Source organism: Myxine glutinosa, chromosome 1 (genome assembly GCF_964187855.1).
Source record: "Myxine glutinosa chromosome 1, kmMyxGlut1.1, whole genome shotgun sequence".
Lineage (NCBI taxonomy): Eukaryota > Metazoa > Chordata > Myxini > Myxiniformes > Myxinidae > Myxine > Myxine glutinosa.
Window position 1 is genome coordinate 379,929,858 of NC_136261.1, and position 21,360 is coordinate 379,951,217.

Sequence of the window (21,360 nt, forward strand, 5' to 3'; positions counted from 1 at the left end):
GATGGTCTTATCATTCTTTTTCAAAGTATCGTGGTCAATCACTTTTTCAAGCTTTGAATAAATTGCCAGGAGTAGAGGAGAAACTTTTGTTAGATTTACTTTAATGGATGTCTTTCCAGGTATAGTTAGAGCTCTTCCTTTAAATGAAATAGAGGGGCTCATGTTATTTTCCAAAACTGGTTTTACCCAAAAATTTCCATATTTATCTTTGTTCAATTTAACATCTTTGACATATTTTTCTATATCTTTCACCGAAGTAGAGATTGATTGAAATTTGTCTTTTGTGCTTTGAAACATTGTATTTATTAATGAATAAACTTGCATTTAGTTTAAGTAAAAATTTACCACATAAATATGAAAAGTTCTGAAGGATATTTAGAATTTCCAGACTCTCCATATGATAAATTAGAGAATTGTCCGGCTTGTGATAGAGTGGGGCTTAATGATGAGGATTCATATAAACAATGTTTATTCTGTGATTATATTCTAATTAATGATAATAAGAAATATAAAAAAACATATAACTCTTTTAAATTAGCACCAAAAATGAATTACTTTACAAGATTAATAAGAGAGATGAATGTTAAGCATTATGGTGATAATACACCATTTCTTACAAGGAAAGAGACTCTTTGTATTGAGGAAATGTATAAGGGTTTAATGATATTTATTATTCAAAATAATTTTAATGGAAATGTTAATACAAGATACTACATAAATAAAATAATGAATTATTTTGAAATTAAACCCGAACTCAGGATAAAATATAGAGTTTCTAAAATAGCTCAAAAAAAGTTGGATGACTTGTTTTCCAAATATATAAATGAATGATTTTTTACCCGTTTGGGAAAATAAGATAAAATTTAATAACCATAAAAACATTCCAAATTCATTGAGATGTCTAATAGTTGGTTCAAGCGGATGTGGAAAAACCTGTTTGCTTTTAAAGATGCTCCTTACCCCCAACTTTTTAGATTATGATAATTTAATAATTTTTACGAAGTCAAGTTTTCAACCCGAGTATCAACTACTCTCACAGGGTTTTAATGCAGGTCTTAAAAAGGAAGACATTTTCGGTTTATTTAAACTTCAAAACAAACTAAATGATTATAACATTGAGGATATAATACAACTATTTTGTGATACACAGAAACCTAAACCAAAACCCATAACTTGTATTCTCAGTGATAATACGGATGATATACCTTCACCTCAAGATTTAGATAAATCAAAAAAGAACCTCGTCATCTTTGATGATTGTGTTAATGAGAGAAACCAAACAGTAATGGATAGCTACTATACAAGAGGGAGACATTCTTCTTGTAATTGTATTTATCTTAGTCAGTCATATTTTCAACTCCCTCGACGCTCAATAAGAAACAATGCTAATACTTTTATTTTATTTAAATTAAATTCAATAGATGTAAATAATTTTTGGAGAGATAATTGCTCTACGTTATGTAGTAAAAAAGAATTTGAAAATTATATGAAACACACGATTGGAAAATATAAATATATTGTTGTGAAACAAGATGAGATATTAAAGGATGTATTTTTATTTTAAACATAATTACATATATAAATGACAACAATTATTATTAACCTTGTGGGTAAATCTGCCTCTGGAAAGAACTTTCATAAATCTAAACTCTTGAATAGTAAAAATGAAAAGATTGTAAGTTTTTTTTAAAAACACCCTATGATTCGTTTTGTGAGTACTACAACCAGAGCAAAGCGACCAGGAGAAGTAGAAGGGAAAGATTATTACTACATTTCAATGGAGGAACATATGCGATTGAGGAACGAAGGTCAAATATTTGAGGAGGTCTCTCTTGGTTCTACAAAATATTCACATTGTAAGAGTGAGTTAAATAAAGTAAAATCTAATGGTCTTTGGGATTTTAGAAACTAATCCTGAAGGAATGAGACAAATTATTAAACAATTGTGTGGTGATGGAGTTAAGATTTTATCATTCGGTTTTGATATCGATGAGGAGACTCAACGCAAATGTATGAAAAGCAGAGATACAAGTATTAGTGAAGAAGAAATAACAACTCGTATTAATACCAATAAAGAATTTCATGAAATATTTAAAGAAAAGGATTTATTTCAACACATTTACTATAATGACAAAGAAAAGGAAAATTTTCCCATTGACCTTTACAATTCATTAAATGATATTTTTCAATAAATAAATACAGAAAATGAATACCAAAGAAAGATCAAGAAAGTTTAAAGAACATCAAGAGTTGGTTTCAAAAGTTGTAAAGCAACAGGAAGAGATAAAGAAGAAACGGAGACAGAAACTAACTGGTGAAGAAGCCTTTGAAAGAAAACAAGAGAAATTTTTTAAACTGCTTTTAAAAACTCAAGACCCTACAGTTCCCACGGTAGAATTTATTCCGAAAAAACTTCAAATGCTCAAAGATTTTAGTCAGATAACAAAACAAGAACTTGGAAAATTAGAATATAATGATGAAGAATTATTTCAGAAACTTGAGGAGGTAAATCAACCCCCTAATTATGTAGTGGAAGCTCTTCAAAACAATGAATATTTGGCAGATTCAAAAACCAGAGCAGGTCTCATTCCAACAGAAGAACCAGCAGTGTTTCATCTTGTGGAAGAAAAGGTATTGATATTTAATGATGAATTGATGTTCTTGAGTTCTACTCAACCAAATGTTAAATTAACTCCAAGATTAATGTTTCTTCTCACAAACCCCGGATTCAGCGGTTCAAAATATTTTGAGGAACCACTTGATATGGAAAGAGAGGAAGATAGGGTATATATTGAGTTGCTAAATGCACTTGATTATGGAGTTTCTGTTGCTGGTAAAAGTAAGAAGAATGAGAAGGAGAAACATATTATTGATGCTTTAAGTAAGCTTGGTTCGGGTGTTAGTTTTCTTCCAAATGACCCATCACAATTAGTTAATAGGCTATTATTGTTGTTAGGTAGTAAGAAGGCTGGAAACAACAATTGTTTTAATGAATCCTCAGCCATTTTAGATCAGTTGATGAACATGAAAATAATTAATAAATGTCAATACAAAGATATTTTATTAGATATTAAATAAGATGAGAAGCACAATTCTTAGTTTTAATTTCACAACGAGCGATTACACAGCTTCATTCCCTTACCCACTACAACTTGACCCCCTTACCTCATATGAGGCATCTTTGTTGTCAATGGAAACTTACAATACCCTTTTTAATATCACAGAGAAAAACAACAAGTTTAGTTATAATCCAGGAAGTGGATATAAAACTATAACCGTTTCACCTGGAGCTTACGAGATTTCTCAAATATCTTCAGAAGTCTCTCGCCTTATGGAAGAAAAAGGCGATGAACCAAAAAATATTGCAATAGATATTCAAAAACACACTTCAAAATCAACTATTAAACTTAAAAATAATTATAAAGTTGATTTCACGATTGAAAATTCGTTTAGAGAGCTATTGGGTTTCTCTTCAAAAAAGATTGAAAATAACGGGACGTTTTACAGTGATAATGTTATCCAAATATCCTCCGGTATAAATTCAGTATTAATTCATTGTGATTTGATTGATGGTGCTTATAACGATGGAATAAGAACAAATACAATATTTTCATTCAGTGCATACTCAACCCCGATTGGTTATAAATTTAATATGGAAACAAAAAATCTTGTCTATTTACCTGTGTCAGGAAAAACCATATACAGAGTAAATTTTAGGATAACCGACCAAGATAATCGTATGATCTCCTTTAGTGATGAAATTATATCCATCAGAATTCACCTACGTGAAGTTTTTCAATAAATAAATAATGGTTATTGTGAGAAAACACGAGTTGGGAAAATATAAAATAATTACAGGGGAGGGCATGTACCTTTCACCATACTATACAAGGTATGTGGGTAGAGGATACTATAAACCTAAGAGACAACGAGGTGTAGGTCATCAATTTCGAAATAAAGGAGATGGGATAATTGATACTCTAATGGGTATTGGTTCAACCCTCCTTAAACATAAAGACCTAATTGGTTCAACTGCTTCTGCTGTGGGTTCAGTTGCGGGTGCTATAAAGAGTATAAAAGATGCTCAAAAGGAGTCTCATAAATTACAAGCAATCAAAGAAATAAAAAAAGGTAAAACTCAACTATCTTCACAAGAACGACAAAAAATCATTAAAATACTTGGGTCAGGGTTTCAACGATTTTAATACTATTTAAATACAAGTATGGAAGCGATTGATAGTATCTATGATTTGGATGATACAATTATCATTTCAAACTCCACAAAAGAGGAAGACTATTTTAAGGTAAATGCTATAACAGGAACAGACTGGAATTCAAACGGAACAAAAAGTTTTGAAATAAATAATCAACAAACTTACTTGAATATAGCTGATAGTTTCTTGCTGTGTAAATTTAAATTCACTAAGGCTGCGAATAATACTAATGCTACACTCGTAAATGATTTCTTCTGGAAAATGTTTGATAGTGTTCGCCTGTATATTGGAACACAAGAGGTTGAAGCAGTTGATTATGTCTCTGCTACATCTGAAATGATGAAATTTACACTATATTTGTTTGGTGATAGAATGGGTAAGGGAGCTGTTGAAGGTTTTATTCCTGATATGTCAACGGGTACAAACACAGACCCTGGTTATAGTCAAAGGAAGGCAATGTATAATGATGACACAAAACCAGAGAATAGTTTTACCATAGCAGTACCTCTGAAAGGTATATTTGGATTTTGTGATTATGACAAAGTTTTGTATGGTCTTAAATTAGATTTCAACTACAAAGGAATGATAATGTAAATAGGTTGCTTTTTGGGGTTGAAAATGCTTTTGGAGACAACAATAAATTTGTTATTAATGATTTGTGTTGGTATATCAGTGAATATACTCCTAATCTTAAAATGGAAGAGATGTTAAATAGAAGACTTAACTCAAAGAAACCGCTAAATGTATCATACCTTAAAAGAAGAAGTCAACACGTTAAACTGGAACACACTACCTACACTTGGAATTTGGGTGTTCTTCAAGGAAAGCCACGATACCTCTGGCTCATTTTTAAAAAACCAGATGGAGAGGACGGTACTAATAAGAATAATGCGCTGAGTGATAATGCTAAGGTGAAACAACTTCGGGTTTCTCTTGATGGCACATTTTATCCACGAGATAGATTGGAAATTGATTGGGAAAAAAATGATTATGCGGAAGCCTACAAGTCCTACCAAAAGGTGTGTGAAAGCAACGGTAATAATGATCCTATTTTGGATATGGTTGCGTTTCAAAAACTTTATACAATCTACGCAATTGACCTGAGTTCTCAAAAGGAAACTATAAAGTCTAATCGAGTGGATACTTCTCTATACATTGAAAGAGGGGAGAGTGAAGAAGTTAATGCATATTGTTTGCTTTTGGAGGAAACAGAATTACAGATTAATACAGATAATGGTGTTATGTTTAATATCACATAGGTTTTTTCTCATAAATAAATGGTTGGGGTATATGTTAATCAAATCAATCTTAATAAATTAACATCTTGTATTCAAAATCAAAAGCCTTGTATTATTAATGTTAATACAATTCAAAGAAAAGGAGCTGTAAGAATTGATGTTTTACTCACACACACACAAGTAAAAACACTAAATGATGTTGGATCACTTAAAATTAAAATGACGAAACCTATGTTAAAGAAATATTCAATAGACGAGTCAAGAGGAGGGTTTCTCCCGTTTCTAATTCCTTTATTTGCTGGTTTAAGTGTGGCGGGAGCATTGACTGGTGGTATTTCAGCAGCGGTAAAAACTGCTAACGAAAGGAAGGCACAACTAAAAGCTCAAAAAGAATTGGAAAGACATAACAAGGAGTTGGAGAAACAAATTAGTGGAAGTGGTGTAATTGTAGATTTTGCTCAAAAACTTGAAAGTCTACCTGATAAAGCTAGATTGTTGGTTGGAGATATGCTTTCCTCTATCGCTCAAGCGGGTGTTAAACTAACTAAACGGGGTAATGGATTGTATCTTTCTCATAAATAAATGGATAAATGGTTTAAACAATTTGGAAAGAATACAACGTCAAATATAGAACTCGCTAAGTATTGCAAAACACTAAAAATTGATAATGTGGTTATTTGTATGAGAGATGAATTAATACATATAAATAAGAATACAAAGAATATTATTATGAATTTAGACAAACAGAATGGTTCTCATTGGGTTTGTATTCATAATAGTCAGGATAAATATTATTTTGATAGTTATGGTATGCCACCACCTGTTGAAGTAATACAATTCTTACAGAATGGTGTTTATCAAACATTTCAAGTTCAAGAAATTAATTCTAAATGTTGTGGTGAATTATGTTTATATGTATTATTTCAACTGAACAATAATGAAAATTTTTATGATATCATTTTTAATCTAATATAAATGACTTATGTTGGAAAAGATGGTTCTATCTTTGGAAAATCCTCTCAGGATATTGATTTATCAAATTATTATACAAAGGCACAGGCTGAACGACAAAAATATAGTGTAAGTAAAAATATTAATATGAAGAATACTTATAAATTAATCAATTATCCAAACCCTACAGATGCGAATGACTTAATTAGATTAAGTGATTTATCACAATATATATATTTAAAGAAAACAGCACGTTTTGGGAAACAAGTAAAATTTACAACCACAACACCTGGTTATACTGACCATACACCTTTCCTCATTGAATTTAACTACCTGCTTACAATTGAATTTTATAAAGAAGGACATATAGTTAATATGCGAATTGATAAATGGGGGTATGATATGCCTGATTTAGGGTATAATTGGTATTTTTCAATAAACATAGAAGACCTACATGATTTTAATCAGTCTCGTAAAGAAGAATATTATCCACTTGGTGAGGATAAGGATTTATGTGGAAGTACAATTAATAAACAACAAATACATGGTTTTAAGAAAAGAAAAATATATGATAGTATAGCGATGGTTAGCATGACAAAGAAGGAAGGTCATGAGATAAGGATAGAAAGCCAAGGAATACAAACCAATTTGGTAGTGGGAAGATGGGGTGGTATTACCTGTCATAATATTAATCTCACATATATTTCTGATACATAAATGGCAGGAAGAAGACTACAAGAGAATTATAATTTTTGTATTCAAGGGTACCTACAAGAAAAGGGTGCTCGGTATTACATACCTTATGATTTGGAGCATATACATGGGAATTTTGTCATTAAAAACTGGCCTTATACTGATATTGTTAAACCCACAAATAGAGACTTGTTTAAAATATTAAATAAAAATGAACTTCTCAAAGTTATGAAATATAAAACTCTTTTAGAAATCGTCAACAAATCTTATTGGTATCCTATTATGAGAAAAATTATTATAGATACAAGAATATCTCAAAATCCAGATGAGTATATGTATAATATTATTTGGGGCTCAAGCTCAAGGGTAGCAAGGGATGAGGAAGGAGTTAAAGAAGAGAAGGAGGAAAGAGAGAAGGAGGAGAAGGAGGAAAGGGAACAAAGAGAGAGGGAGGAGAGGGAGATGGAAATCAGAGCGATTCAAAAAAGAGTGGATGTATTACAGCAAGAAGATCAATCTCAACTCACCGAAGAGGAAAACAAAGAAAGAATGAATGCTGTGAAAATATTGATATTAAAAATTGCTAAGATAAATGAGGAAGGAGTTAAAGAAGAGAAGGAGGAAAGAGAGAAAAAGGAGAAGGAGGAAAGAGAGAAAAAGAAGAAGGAGGAGAGGGAAAAAAAGGAGAAGGAGGAGAGGGAGGAAAGGGAGCAAAGAGAGAGGGAGGAAAAATATAAAAAGATGGAAATCAGTGAGATTCGTAAAAGATTGAGTGTATTACAGCAAATAAATCAATCTCAACGCACCGAAGAGGAAATTAAAGAATTAACAACTCTTATGAAGATAATGGTTTCAAAAATAACAACGTCAATGTCTTCAATTTCAGGGAGGAGATTTAAACGAGAAAGTGGTGAAGAAGAAGAAGAAGAAGGAAAAGATTATGTGATTGATGATGTTGGTGTCATTGACTTTAGTTATTTTTTATTTGTAAATAAATGGAGGAGAGAGTGAAGGCATTCCTTAGGATTCTATATGTTTTAAAAATTAAGATAGAAATGTATATGTTAAAAACCAAAAAGGTTTTGATACTCTGTCGGAATTTTTCTGATAAACAAATATGAGTTATTGTCTCAAATGTAAAAAGAAAACTAAATCTAAAAATATCTCTTATGTTAAAGCTAAAAATAATAGAGTTTATCAAAAAGGAATATGTCAAGTATGTGGCTCTAAAAAGTGTCAATTCATCTCTCCTAAAAGAGGAGGAGACATACAAAAGTTTCTGTCAGGAAGTAAATTTACAACAACTGGAATTCCAGGGGAATTACACCTTCCAGGGTATTCTTTCTGTGGTCCAGGAACAAACTTGGATAAAAGATTAGATGAGGCTGACAATCCTAAACCTTGGTCTAAACCTACAAATAGGGTTGACGAAGTGTGTATGAAGCATGATATTGCTTATGGGAAAACCACTACGTTGACTGAAAAACATAAAGCCGACAGCGAAATGTTGTATAATTTGTCTTTGATACAAAATCCAACGTTGAGAGAGAAAGTTGATAGGTTTATTGTGAGAAATTTGATAAATGCTAAATTGAAACTTGGTCTTGGTTATTCCTCAAAAAACTATTAGGCTCTAATGATGTCATCAAGACTGAGGAGCTTTTGGCTGAAGAATTACACAAACCTATAATCACAAAGTTTAAAAGAAGGAAGGTTTATTCTAAATACACCGACCACATATGGTCCGCTGATTTAATTGAATTGAATAATGACAGGGGATACAGGTATGCTTTAACCGTTATTGATTTGAGGAGTAGATTTGCCTGGGTTGTCCCTTTAAAAAATAAAAGGGGTGATACTTTAATGTTAGCCTTTAAGCTAATATTTGATCGGGATAAAAGGAAACCAAAGAAGTTATGGACTGATGAGGGAACAGAGTTCTATAACAAAATATTCATGAAATTTCTTAAGGGGAAGAGTATTAAACTATACAGCACCTTTAATGAAGGAAAAGCAGTTGTTATTGAGCGTTTTAATCGTACTTTGAAAGAGAGACTATATAAAAAATTCACACAACTCGGTTCTCAAAAATGGGTGTATTTAATTCAGGATATTGTAGATAATTACAATAATACAGTTCATTCATCAACAAAATCAAAACCATCGGAAACATTTACAAAATTAAAATATGACAAGGAGATTAATTTGAGAAAGCCCAAGTTTAAAGTTGGTGATATTGTAAGAATATACAAATGGAAAAGTCATTTTGAGAAAGGTTATACACAAAAATGGACTCGTGAATTATTTAAAATCATTTATGTAATGGATACAGTCCCTTGGACCTACAAATTATATGATTTAAATGGAGAAGAAATCTTGGGTTCATTTTACCCACAAGAATTACAAAAAACACAAGTAAGCAGATAATACCCTTGAAAATAATAAATAAATAAATAAAATGTAATGGGGATACGTTTTTAAATCTGTGAACCCCAAACACAGAATCACACAACTTTTTAGTTGGGGCTTAACTTTTGTGTGTGCATAATGGGGATACGTTTTTAAATATGTGAACCCCAAACACAGAATCCCACAACTTTTTAGTTGGGGCTTAACTTTTTGTCTAGCCTTCTGGATACAGGCACATTTGTCAGTTGCTGCCAATCAGCCCTAAGCCGATTAGCTGACTTGGTACGGCCATTGCAGACTAACCGGTGCTGTTGGCGATCATCCCTCCTTGTGGTTCTGCGGGGACGTCCTGGCCTCGGTGTTGGATTAGGGACACCCCTCTGAGCATTTCATTTCAGGATCTTTGACACCTGACCTTGTGTGATGCCATACTGCCGAGCAATAGCACGCTGTTTCATGCCGGAATTTCGTAAAGCCACCACTCCATGACAAACAGCATTGTCGAGTTGACGGACCATCTCCATAGGAAGCGGCAATAACTTTTGGAGACATGCAGCAGTTGTTTTCCACTAATACAGAACGCAACAACCCTTGTATACCCGACTGTGAAGCCAATCATCAAATGCACCTGTCCGTACATTTTGCCATGCCACCTGTGATATAATCCTGTTGTTGACTTCTTGCTGCGACAGACAATCAGTGACATGGTTCTTTTAACAAAGAAATCACCAAAGTGTAAAATAAACTCACCAGATTGATATACTGAGTTAAGAAAGTAAACCCAAGTCAAGAAAAAAAAATTCCATATTAAATGCCAAGTCTGTAGTTTATTAAACTCTTGCAACGAAATAGTTTTAAGAAGATGGAATTATACTTTACAAATAAAACACCACCACATGACGCGACGTTCAGCTCTCTCTCCTGCTGTTTCCTCCGAATGATCCCCAGTCCAGTTCTTCTTTGTTTCTCGATCAGTTCTTGGTTAAATAGAACCCTATCCTCCTAACTCGCTCCAGTGGAATGCAAAGGTCACCCCAATGCCAGCCTTCCCGGCGCCATTTCGGACATCTGGAACAATTATCTCTGAGCCAAGTCAACATTCCACCTCCTCTCGCATTGTCCAAGGTCACAAGGCCATTCCCCAATATGGCCGATCGCTTGCTCCAAGCTCCTGGCACCCCCTCCTTGCATGACTTTAAGGTCCTTTACATTGCAGTGCAATCCAACCACCCTAACAAATATGACTTATATATAGATCTAATCTTCCTCACACCAACAGACAACCACAAAGACATTCCTCCTGGGAGACATGATCACGTTTAATGATTGTTATCGAGTCGTGAAACAAACTGTTGAAACACGCGTCTGTGACATCACGTTGCAGTAGGATGACACAATCCACCGCTACCTTGAAGTTCCTTTGCATTCCATTTTGAAGCTAACTTTGCAATGAAGAAGAAGAGCATTCCTTTTCAACTTCAGGTACATTGGGCTGCCGAAACAGTTACCTGGGCTGTTGGGCACAATGTTGTACAGGTGGCCATTCTGACGGAGATGTTTGAAATGAGTGTTTTTATTTAATACTGGGACGGCACTCAGTAGAGAGCATACCTCAGCCTGGTTGGCCATATCACTCAATGGTGAAGAATCACTTTAAGAATTAAATAATTCTCATATCCGAATCCATATTCAGATCTTCACCAAAATTGAATCATTCATTCTTGTCACACCAAACCTCTCCAAGTTCGTCCAAATCCGTCCGCAACTTTTTGAGATATTTTGTTCACAAACGGGCAGACAGGGGTGAAAACATAACCTCCATCCACCTTTGGTGGCGGAGGTAAAAATGGTAAATCACAAGTCATACATCGTCTCCTATACAAATATGGGAAGTGCGACCATGTGGCAGGATTCTCATATCGTGTAAAATGATTCATTGAAATGTAAAAACAATTTCCTGAGTTGATAAGTTTGAAGTGTTGATTGGACCCTTGTCAAACTTTGGTTCAATTTTAATACATTATGATTTGAGGTGCTGAGTCACGTGACTTTTGGTGACAAGTTTATTCCATTAACACTCGATATGCAAACACTTGTGAAAGAAATAGTTAACTCGTGTCCACTACTGCAATGGGGTTATCTCCTTGTAATCCCTACTGATCTAGTTCATTCTTGTCCTCCCCCCCCATCCCCCTCTAGAAGGGGCAGATGGCAGATTTTTTTTAATGCCGTGAACAAACTATGGTAGATATGGGAGGTGAAGGTTGTGGTTAAGTTTAATCGAAATCGTGTGTGTATTTTCTGAGAAGAAAGTAAATATCTATTTTGGCGGGCAACCCCCCTGAAGATTCCCAAAGGGGCGGATTTTTTTATGCCGTGAACAAACTATGGTACATATGGGTGGTGAAGGTTGTGGTCAAGTTTCATCAAAATTGTGCATGTAGTTTCAGAAAAGAAAGAAAATACCTATTTTGGGGGGTCAACCTGGATCAACTTTGACCTTGGTAAACCCCCTTAGACCTCGACTTTTTAATGCTGTAAACAAACTTTAGTTACAACACAACAAATAATATGACCCAACTGCAAATTCACAATGAGCCGGCGAAGCCAAAGCCTCTTGCCACTATTTTACCCATCACTATGGCATCAGTAGGTTAGGTAGTTGGTCGTAGGGAGGTGCACCGGACTTTGTTCAAAATGACACCATTTGCATTCTGGATGAGATTAAAGTTTATAAAATTTACTTCTTGATTAACTCGGTGAATTCCGTCTCAACTTCGGATATTTCCGGCCGTGAAGAACTATCCCCTACGGCCGCGAGATTTCTAAAAACATAATTCTTCGTCAATTTTAGAATATTTGACGCCGTTTTCAGCCTCTGAAACGCCGCCGTAATAAGCTTTTTTGAAATATTTTTAAAAATGCTCGAATCTCATTGGTTCCGGTGCTGGTGAATATTTTCGTTGAAGATAACCAGGGCCCGTGCGGGCCCGGGGACCGAGGTTGGTCTGAAAGTATTTTAATTACAAATTAGAGGTGCATAGGATTGTGAATCAAACAAAGACGGGTGAAACTGAAACAAACTCCTATTGAACTTTTTCGCAGTTTTTTATGCATACTTCCGCATCCGCAAGATGGCGGCTTCCATGGAGCGATTTGGTGCGTTGAAACTTCGAAATTCTCAAAGGATCCAGCAAAATGTGGTTTTTCAACATAATACGTACGCATTCATTCACAACACCAGCTTCGCCTGCTACTAGTACCGACTGCAAAGCCGCAATGAGCCGGCGAAGCCAAAGCCTCTTGCCACTATTTTACCCATCACTATGGTATCAGTAGGTTAGGTAGTTGGTAGTAGGTAGGTGTAGTAGGTACCGTACCTGGTAAGACTTGGTAAAAGAGAAGAGCAGACAGTCCTCCCCAATACCTGCATACCTCTTGCCACTATTTTACCCATCACCATGGCATCAGTAGGTTAGGTAGTTGGTAGTAGGTAAGTAGGTAGTTGGTAGTAGGTAGGTGTAGTAGGTACCATACCTGGTAAGACTTGGTAAAAGAGAAGAGCAGACAGTCCTCCCCAATACCTGCATACAATAAATGTCACAAGAAGCTTAAGGAAGTAACGATACGATGTGCTAGCTTAAGGCCTATTTTAAGAAATTTTAACTGGGCTTAACATACGTTTTCACAGTATGTGTGTAGTCTTCTAACTTCAGTCGCTGGCAGGACTGGTTCTCTCCGGGCATGGCAGCTTCCTCCACCAGAAGACGTTAGCTTGCAGTGATTAATTCGGTGAATTCCGTCTCAGCTTCGGATATTTCCGGCCATGAAAAACTATCCGTATTTCTAAACTAAATATGTAAACCGCTTATACCATATTTCTGGCCGTGAAAAACTATCCCATACGGCCGCGAGATTTCTAAAAAATAATTCTTCGTCAATGTTAGAATATTTGATGCCGTTTTCACCCTCCGAAACACGTAATAATATTTTTTCAAATGCTCGAATCTCATTGGTTCTGGTGTTTGATGACGATTTTCAATGAAGATAACGAGGTTGGTCTTCACGTATTTTAATTACTAATGAGAGGTTTCATTAGATTGTGAATCAAAGAACGACGGGTGAAACAAACTCCTATTGAACTTTTTCGCAATTGTTTTATGCAAACTTCCGCATCCGGTCGATGGCGGCCACCATTGAGTGATTTCATTTTAGAAATATTTTTGCAAATGCTCGACTCTCATTGGGTCCGGTGTTTGGTGACGCGTTTTGTTGAAGATAACCAGGCCCGTGCGGGCCGATGTTGGTCTTAAATTATTTTATTAATACATTGGAGATGCAGAAGATTGTGAATCAAACGATGACGGGTGAAAGAACCTCCTAATGAACGTTTTAAATTTGTTATGCATACTTCCGCATCCGCAAGATGGCTGCCTCCACTGCGCTTTGGATTCTCGAGCCAAGGCATAATCAGGTTTTCAACATAATACGTACTCGTTTATTGACAACACCGGCTTCGCCGTCTATAATTTGTGACAAATTTGGTCGCACTCCCTTCAGCGGTTTCGGAGTTGAGCTAAAAAGCAGAAAAAGTTATTAGAAAATGGGTTTGAACAAAACCAGTCAGAAATATTCGATAAAGCTTCCGGTCCGGTATGAAGAGGACGCAGGCGTCACATGCTCGCCGCTTCTTCGACCGGGCCACTGTCAGTTGCTTCCTTTTTTGGTGGTCGTGCGGATTTTTTGGCCATTGAGTCTCCCCTCTGCATAGCCCCGGCTCTGCTCCCTGCTTCGCCTGCCCGGCTCCTTCGCCTGCTCGCTGTTTCCTCGGGCACGCTCTCGTGGGTTGTGACTATCGCAGCGGTTTGGTGGCGGTTTCCCGCCGTGATCTTGATTTGTAGCAGCGGCGGTCGATTGCCGCTGCATTTGCCGCTTTGCCGTGATCAACTCTTTCCTCCTGCCTGCCCTCTGCATGGTCCCGGCTCTGCTCCTGGCTTCACCGACCTGGCTCCTTCGTTTCCTCGGGCCCGCTACCATGGGTTGGGACCATTGTTTCACCTCCTCAACCTTGGCCTCGTGCTCGTCTCTCCGCTCCTGCCTGGCATGGCTCTGCGGTACTCCGCCGCAAGGCTCCTTCTGCTCAATACCCGCTCCACCCCATCATGCATCTCTGCCATCAAATCAAATGGACTCCTCCGACGACCCAGGTACATTCACCGTGGCTCCGGTCGTAAGTTTGTATATTTGCAATCAGGTCACTCCATCCCCGTCCTCTGGTCGGCTCAGCGCACTCCCACTCATCGTCCCAGTGCACCTGGTCACAACAACGCACACAATCGCACCTCCTGCCTACGAACACTGGCTAAATCACCTGAATTCATCCCTGCTGTTCAAAACAACATCAAGCTCACCCTGTTCAATGCCCGGTCCCTCAACAACAAATGCCTCATCCTGAACGAATACATCCTGGATAACAAACTGGACTTTCTCTGTCTCACCGAAACCTGGCAACAACCTCTGGACTACTACACACTCAACCTCACCACACCCAATGGATATTCCTACGTCAATAAACCACGCTCGGAGGGCCGAGGTGGTGGAATTGCCGTTATCCACCGTCAAGACATCAGGACCAGCTTCATCCCCATTGCCTCATCCTCATCATTTGAACACCTGGCTTTTAAACTCTCTGGTCGCACGCAGTCAGTCATGGCTGTCGTCTACCGCCCTCCCAAACCACACCCATCATTCCTGTCTGACTTCTCCTACTTTCTGACCCAGCTATGTTCCCTCTCCCCCTCAATCCTCCTCCTTGGTGATTTCAATATCCACATGGACTCCACTGACTCCACAATAACCACTGACTTCAATGATTTACTCACCTGCTTTAACCTCACTCAACATGTCGACTTTCCTACCCATATCCGTGGTCACATTTTGGACCTTGTCTGCTCCACTGGATTAATTTTGCACCATCTCTCTGGCTCCGACCTCACCCTCTCTGACCACTTAGCTATCACTATGACCATCAACATCCCCACCCCAACACCAAGACATTATCGCACTATCAACTTCCGTAAGCTAAACGCTCTTTCACCAACCTCATTCTCATCCACCCTCTCTGAAAAAATGTCCACTTCTCCCTTCGTTGACCTCCACACCCCTTCCGACCTCACTGACTACTACAACCACACTCTCTCCTCCTGCCTTGACCAGCTTGCGCCTGTAAAAACCAAAACAGTTTCTTTCACCCATTCTGCTCCCTGGTTTACCCCTGAACTCTGCCTGATGAAAACTCGTGCTCACCAACTTGAAAGACTCCGCAATAAAACAGGTCTCACAGTTCACTCCCAAGCCTACAAGGACCACCTACAACACTACAAAGATGCCCTCTCCCGCGCCCGCTCTGCCTACTACTCTCAAATTATCCACTCTGGCTCCGGAAACCCAAAAGCACTCTTCTCTACAATAAACAAACTCATCAGCCCCCTGAACACCACCACCCAGTCATTCACAGTAGACAACTGCATCTCCTTCCTCTCTTTCTTCCAACGCAAAATTGACAACATCTACAACAACTTGACCACCGCCGCACCCGCTCCCCCTCCAACCACGTGCCCCCCCTTGTCCTGCCATCCCCTGTCTCGCTTCTCCCCAATCTCCCCTACTGACCTCTCTGAACTCCTCATAGGAATGAAAACTGCCACCTGCGCTCTTGACCCCATCCCCTCCAGCTTTGTCAAGGCCTCCCTCCCTGCTCTCTCTCCACTTATCATTGCAACAACAAACTCCTCCCTGTCTACAGGCATCGTCCCACCTTCCCTCAAAATTGCTGCTGTTACCCCCATTCTAAAACAACCTGGTATAAACCCTGACACCCAAAACAACTTCAGACCCATCTCCAACCTACCCTTTCTGTCAAAAGTTTTGGAACGCGCTGTAGCCAATCAACTCAAACATCATCTCTCTGCCAAAAACCTGTATGAAACATTCCAATCCGGATTCCACTCCAACCACAGTTCTGAAACTGCTCTCCTCAAAATCACCAACGACCTTCTCCTCTCCTCTGACGCTGGCAACCTCAACATTTCGTCCTCCTCGACCTCAGCGCTGCCTTTGACACCATCGATCACACCATCCTCCTCACCCGACTTGAAACCACCTTTAACATTACCGGCACTGCCCTCTCTTGGATCAAATCATACCTCTCTGACAGACGCCAGTTCATCTCCATCAATAACTGCAAATACCCCACTGCTCCCCTCCCCCAAGGTGTCCCCCAAGGTTCAGTTCTTGGCCCCCTCCTCTTCATCCTTTACCTGTCCCCCCGCGCTCACTTAATCCGCCGTCATGGTCTCCAATTCCACTGCTTCGCCGATGACATCCAGCTTTTCATCTCCACCAAGTCCGTCTCCACCGACACCCACTCTATCCTAACAAACTGCATCACTGAAATAAAATCCTGGCTTTAAATCAACTTCCTCAAGCTTAACTGTGATAAATCTGAAATAATCATCATTGGCCCAAAAACGCTCACAAAATCCACCCATAACTTTGCCCTCAACATCGACGGTATCCCAGTATCCACCTCCCCTCACATCCGGAATATTGGCGTCATCTTTGACCAAACCCTCTCCTTCGACAAATACACTAAACAGATCACAAAGTCAGCCTTCTTTCACCTGAAAAACATTGCCTGTCTCCGCTCATCCCTCTCCTCCACGGCTGCAGAAACCCTCATCCACGCCTTCATCACCTCCCGTCTGGACTACTGCAATAGCCTCCTCTATGGTTCACCCTCAAAAATCACCAATAAACTCCAATACATTCAGAACTGTCTAGGAACATTCAATACATTCAGACTGGGTCTAGTCACCCATTCCCGGACCCGTGACCACGTGAAGGAGAGGGGGCAGGTGGTGGATGGGGTTAGGGGGGAAAGGGGGGAAAGGGGGAGGGGTGAAAGGGGGGGGGGAGGGGGAGGCAGGAGAGGAAGGGGGTTCATATATATGCTGGTGGGTGAATGGGGTGAATGTGGCGTTCATCACGTTTCTGAGGCAAGTGTGATGCCGATCAGGAAGAAGAAGAAGCCATACCACCAACTTCGTCCACTTCCGGAATTGTTTGATTTATTTGTATTCAAATGTCTGGTGATTGTTTTTTATTTATTTATGCGAATGTGTACTTGTATTTAACTGTCATTAATTTTAAAAGACTTAGGCACAATTGAGCGATTTTTTTTTTAACTCCAAAAAACTTTTCTTTATTATTTTTATTTTTTGCTTGAAACACTCCCAGGCACTCACTGATGAACCTGTGAAAGTTTGACGAAGATCCGTTCAGCCATCTCTAAGAAAAATGGCGACACAGACATCTCTCTTATACAGTAGATTACAAACTTTGACCTTTAACCATTGACCTCTTGAACCCAAAATGTAATCAGTTAATCTTTACATCATTATACATACCTGCACCAAGTTTAAATTCGATCGCTTCAGCCATTCTCGAGTTATAGACCTATTATAGATTTGACCTTTGACCTTTGACCACAAAATCTAATAACTTAATCTTTACGTTATTATACATACCTGTACTAAGTATGAATTGGATCACTTCAGCCGTTCTCAAGTTATAGATATATTGCAGACTTTGACCTTTGACCTTGACCCCCAAACTCTAATCACTTCATTTTTACACCATTCTACATAAGTTTCCCAAATTTGGTCAGAATCCTATTTCTGGTTCACAAGTTATTGCGGTAACAGGATGTTTACCTAACGTGACCTCTGACCTTTGGCCGTTGACCTCGTGACCCCAAAATTGAATCGGTTCATCTTTACCTCATGATGCGTACCTGCACCAGTTTGATTATGATCCCTCGAGCCGTTCTCAAGTAATCGTGGTAACGAAAACCTATCATGGACGGACAGACAACCTGAAAACATAATGCGTCCGGTGACCTCGTCGGCGGAGGCATAAAAACATCCAGTCTCTACTTTCGAGCCTTAATTTTTGCAAATTGGTCAATGACCTCATCAATTTTCAATTTCTTTGCAGCAAAGCAAGGTTTGTCAATCTTGTCTGAGGTGCTTGAGCGAAGGAATTTTTTCATCAGTTTCAGTTTCACCAACCAGACCAAAGTGCGCATGCGCGTTTTTTAATTTTTTTTTTGTTTGTTTCGTTTCTTCTTCAACTGTGCCTCGCCAATAATGTATGCATTACTTGAGAATCCTACTTTATACAATTCTAAGAAGCCGTTTGCTTTGTGAAGAGTAATGAAAATGACAATCAGTTGAGCGAATATTATTGGTGGTGTGCACCATGGTTTTGCACACCTCCATTACGAGCATCATTTTCAGCTCAACAAAGTGCAGCACGACAACAAAATATTTTCGAAGATTGAGCGGGAAATGGAAATCCATTTCGTATTTTGGATTACCTAAAGGCTCCATCATTCACCGCAATTATATCTGGACAGGTGGCATATATAGAGCCTCACAGCTCTGAAAACGTCACAAAACACAAAATAATAATAAGAAAATCAGGCTGAAATTATTAAAACGATTTCATCACGTTCTGTGAAACTGACTGCATTGGATAACCCGCACACGTTCTGCGAGAGTGCGTCATCGCGTTGTATATGACGTCACGGGTGGAAGCTCCTCCTAACTCCTATTGGCTCGGAAGTTGAGACTTGAGCATCTTGCTTCATCAGTCATCACGTTTCAAACGCTTCGGCAGGAGGTGAGGGAACGTGTCTGTACTCGACTACTCGTGACCGGGTTAAGGAATTATCAAGTTGTTAATGAGAAATGTTTAATGATTTTGTTTGTTGAGGGGAAATGTTTCAACATGAGAAATGTACAATTAGGAGGAAAGAAGGGGGAGCCATATCCATATTGGATTCACACGTGCGTTCATTTCATCAAACATGACGTCGATTATGGTCTGGTGTTGTGCAAAGAAGGTACGCTAGAGGGGGCGTGGCCAATAGGAGGAGGAGTTCCGGGGCAAACGACGAAGCATGGAGAGGATTGGAATGGGACGTATGTCCGATGTTGGATTGAATATAACAGTTGGACCTTCCTGAATTCTTCATTCTTGGAGTACTTTATGACACAACAGATGGCGACTGAAGAAGAAGAAGAATATAATGTCTGATCTGTTAACTCAGGCCACTGAATTGAAAATATACAGAACGCTCATACTCCGTGAAAAGTGTAGCCGACGTGTCGCCATCTTGGTTAGCACGACTCGACCGACTCGCTTTGCGGAACCTGTTTGTTCTCGGAGGTTTTGCACATAAGGACAGTCAGACGTGTCCAGCTGCCAAGGCAAAGTGCGACAGGTGCATGAAAATGGGGCACAACAGAGAGTGTTGTCTTGAAAGGGCAATTGATGTGATTGGTCATGAGGAAGATACCATGTTTCTGGGAGGTGTGAGTGGTCCGGGTTCCCGAGATTTTTTTTTTTTTTTTTGTATACTGAATCGAGGCTCGTGAAAGAGCTGACATTTACTTCACAAACAAATCAACCAGCCAAACAAAATACCCAAAAAGAGGGAGTGGAAGACAAGATGGGGAGAGAAGGGGAAGCACACAAACACAACATCCGACAGCAGGGAGATGTGTGGAAGGGAGAGGGCCCGGGGGTAGGAGGCATGGGAAAGGGGTGGGGGGGAGGGGGGAGGGAGAAGTATAAAACACAAGGACTTCCTGGACAGAAGTTGGTATTTCAAAAAAGTGGAATTGGGGTGAAATTAGTGGGGGTAGAAAAGATCAAGGTTTTGGATGGGGGAAGATAAGAGATGGTGGTGAACAGCTGTTTTAAAGACTTGGAGGGTGGAGTGGGATTGAAGAGAGTGAGGGAGTTTGTTCCAGAGGCGGGAGAAAAGAGGAATGAAGGAGTGAAGGTGAGCAGAGAGTCTTGATTTTGGCAGTTTAACCATAAGATGGTTGCAGGCAGATCTTGTGCGACCTGTAGGAATATTTGCATGACAGAGCCCAGAGAGAGGTGGGGGGGGGGGGCAAGGCCAGAGAGGAGTCTGTAGAAGACGGAAAGACCACCAACCTGCCTGCGGTGAGTGAGTGAGAGGCCCTTGGAGTTAGCTTCATCGCGTGAGATTCCAATGATTCTGAATGCTTTGGTTTCAACAGCGTGAAGGCGAGCTAGGTGTGAGGCAGGAGCACCAGCCCAGAGGGGAGAGCAGTATTCCATTGAGCTGCGGATGAAAGCCTTGTATGTGGTGAGGAGCTCAGGTGTGCCAAGGAAGGACTTCGCGTGACGGAGGATGCCCAGTCGGCGACTGGCTTTGGAGGCCAGATTTGAAATGTGGTTTTCCCAGGAAAGATCATGGCAGATAGTGAGACCCAAAAGCTTGAGTGACAGAACTTCTTGGAGAGGATTATTCAGAAAGTGGATGGGAGGGTTGCCCAGTCGGTCTTTTCGGAGAGACATCGTGAGAGTGTGAGATTTGTCAGGATTGAAAGACATGTTCCACTTGTTTGCACGGAGATCATCCGTGGTCTGGAACGGTTGACTTGAACAAATGTTCGGTTTGTTTTTCAATAGACACTGGGGCAGATGTGAATATTCTCAATAAATTACATGCAAACGCATGACGGAAATCACCAACGCCCAGCATCGAGTGCCAACCAAGATGGCGCCCGGAAGCTACGTCTCCACATGTGTGGTGTGAATGGCAATGGTCATTCTATATATTTTCAGTTCAGTGACTCGGGCATCAAAGTTATCATATTCCATCTTTATCTGTTTAACGTGTTTCCGTTTTGAGATCTGTTCCGAGAGATCCTCCTTTTTTAAGTTTGAATTTGAACACTTGGCCCGTCAGACCC